Source organism: Lepidochelys kempii, chromosome 14 (assembly GCF_965140285.1).
Source record: "Lepidochelys kempii isolate rLepKem1 chromosome 14, rLepKem1.hap1, whole genome shotgun sequence".
Classification (NCBI taxonomy): Eukaryota; Metazoa; Chordata; order Testudines; family Cheloniidae; genus Lepidochelys; species Lepidochelys kempii.
The window spans coordinates 24,480,923-24,483,522 of NC_136393.1; the positions used below are offsets into that span (position 1 = coordinate 24,480,923).

Consider the following 2,600-nt stretch of genomic DNA (forward strand, 5'->3'; position numbering starts at 1 on the left):
TCTCGTCAGTGGAATTAAGCCTCAGTAGATGGGAGTAATGAATGGGCTATCAAGCTCAGTGACAGCTGGGTGAGTGTTTGGCAGGCAGTGTAGAAACAGCATCGCAGAAGCCAGTTGGGGATGGTTACTAACTAGCTTCTGAGCAGGCAGTCGTGCCAGGGGTCCGTGTTTGAGAAGCCAACAGCCTCTAAGTCTTCATTTTCTTAGTGTCGCTCAGTGCATATTAGTGTCTATTAAGTGCTCCCCTAAAATACAGTGATGGGACCAAAGCAGACCCCGCCTTGGAAGCACTCGGACCCTGATCCACTCTTCACACCACAGTCCCATATTGCAGCGTACCATTAATTTTGTGCATTGCAGCCTCCAAAAGCCCCATTTCTTAGTAGATGGTTAACTTCTGCCTGAATCTAGAAGAAATCCACAGAGACCTTTTTAACTCCTGGTGTATGAAGTAGCTGGATAAGCTGATTACCTGACCAGGGACTTGAACCCTGGACCCTCCGATTAAAAGTCTGATGCTCTACCAGCTGAGCTAGCCAGGCTTGGAAGATGCTGACCTCTTGAGAGCATGAGCAGCAATCTCACCAACATGCTATGTTTAGTGTCCTGGCACCGCTCTGTCTCCAGCTGCAGACACATGCTAGCTGGAATGTTAGCTAAAACAGAATGTTAGAGCAGGAACTGCCTTGCTGCGTGGACACTGGGGTCTGTCCAGTCCAATTCTCTGCTTCCAATGGATGCTTCAGAGGAAGATGCAAGAATGACGATATGCATGGGGGAAATTTTTTCCTCAGCACAGACACTATGGTCCAGATCCTCGAAGGCATTTGGGCTCCTAATGTCTATTGAAATCAATGGGAGATAGGTTCCAAATACCTTTGAGGATCTAGGCCTTAATGATTGGTTTGTGTGCAGGGCCAGATTAAGGCATAGGCACTGTAGGTAAAGCCTGGGGCATGACACCAGTGGCCAGATTTACATAAGAGCTCAAGGTCCAGTTTTACAGGGCTCATGGCTCACAACGGGGCCCGGATTTTCAGAAGAGCTCAACACCTCGTGTGCTGTGTTGAAAATCTGGCTATTTATTTTAGTGCCTAAATGAAAGCTGAGCTCTTTTGAAAATCCAGACCCTGGACTCTTCAAATTACATCAGAAGCTCAGCTTGCATTAAAAAAAAAAATTAAAAGTACGTTTCTAGGGATCACAGTTATAGAGGAAATCTTGAAAACAGGACCCAGATGTAGCCAATGCAGCAATAGCTGCCTGAGTCTGCAGTCAGCCCGAAACAATGTGTCTGGGAAGTGACAACTGCCTCATCCAACTCAATAGGTTGTTAACTCCAATTCACACTGTTTAGGGGGCCTCCTGCCAACCCCACCCTCAAAAGTTTCTGTGATCCTCTCTAGATTAGTTTTCAGTTGTATTGTAACTCGAGCTAATGTACTGTCAGTAAAGGGCTTGTCCACACTGGGAAATTTACCAGCATAACTATGGAGTATAATTATACCAGTGTAACTCCCTGTGCAGGTACACTTAGGCTATGTCTACACTGGCACTTTCATTGCTAAAATTTTGTCGTGTAGGGGTGTGAAAAAACACCCCCCGAATGACAAAAGTTTTAGCAACGAAAAGTGATGGTGTGGACAGCACTTCCTCGGTGGGAGCCACGCTCCCCTTGATGAAGCTACTGCCCTTCGCTGGGGCTGGTTTTATTTTGTCGCTGAGAGAGCTCTCTCCTGGTGATAAGGAGTGGTCACACAGTGTACCTGACAGTGGTGTGGCTGCAGCGGTGTAGCCTCGCCTTAGTAAGGTGCGTTGTGTAGACATAGCCTTATTTTGGAATGAGAGTGCTTTTTTCTGGTTTAGCTTCTACCGCTTCCAAAGTGACATAATTATACTCGTATAGCTATGATGATAAACTTCCCTGCATAGACAAATGTTGGATCATATTAAAGAAGTTCTGTATTAAAATCACAAATGAGTTTGATTCCCCATAGTTTAAATTCCAGGGTATTACTAATTAGAGGTCTCTTGGTTTTTGGTACTGTTTCTCTCCCTCTGTGTGTTAAACTCGCAAGCTGCTAATTGCGTTAGTACATTCTAAGACAGAGTCTGTTCTCAAAGCAATTCTTTGTAATAACTACTCACACAGAGAGAGACTCAAAACAATACTCTGTAACAACAGAAACAGCACCCAGAGACTCCCGGCCCTTTTGTTGTATTCATCTTGCTTTGTTAACAATTGTGATTAAAATAGAGATAGAGGATGTATGTGGATGGATGCTTGGTGTGGATAATAACTGAATGATCAGGGAGGTGCCAGCCTAAGAATCCAGTGTCCATCGGCTGAAGAAGGTGTCAAGTGGAAATAACCAGAGGACCCCCCGGAGGGCAGACTGGAATCCACCCAACAGCCTCAAGAATGGGAGAACCAAAGAACAAGATAACATCTGGCAGCACAGAGCTGTCAGGAATGTGCTATCTGCTGATTGATTCAGCAACAGCATGATGAAGCAATTCCTATAGACTGGCATAGGAAGAAATTCCTATAAAAATGGACTCTAGAAAGTGAGAACTTTGGGGTCTGATTCTGCAAACCA

The 2,600-nt window shown here is 45.1% G+C and overlaps 1 non-coding gene across 1 annotated transcript; it reads right to left on the reverse strand.

The window, feature by feature from the left end:
* Nucleotides 1-469: 469 nt before the first annotated feature.
* TRNAK-UUU (transfer RNA lysine (anticodon UUU)) lies at nt 470-542 on the reverse strand. Its single transcript has one exon. It is a non-coding gene; the product is annotated as a tRNA-Lys (tRNA).
* Between the last annotated feature and the right edge of the window lie 2,058 nt (nt 543-2,600).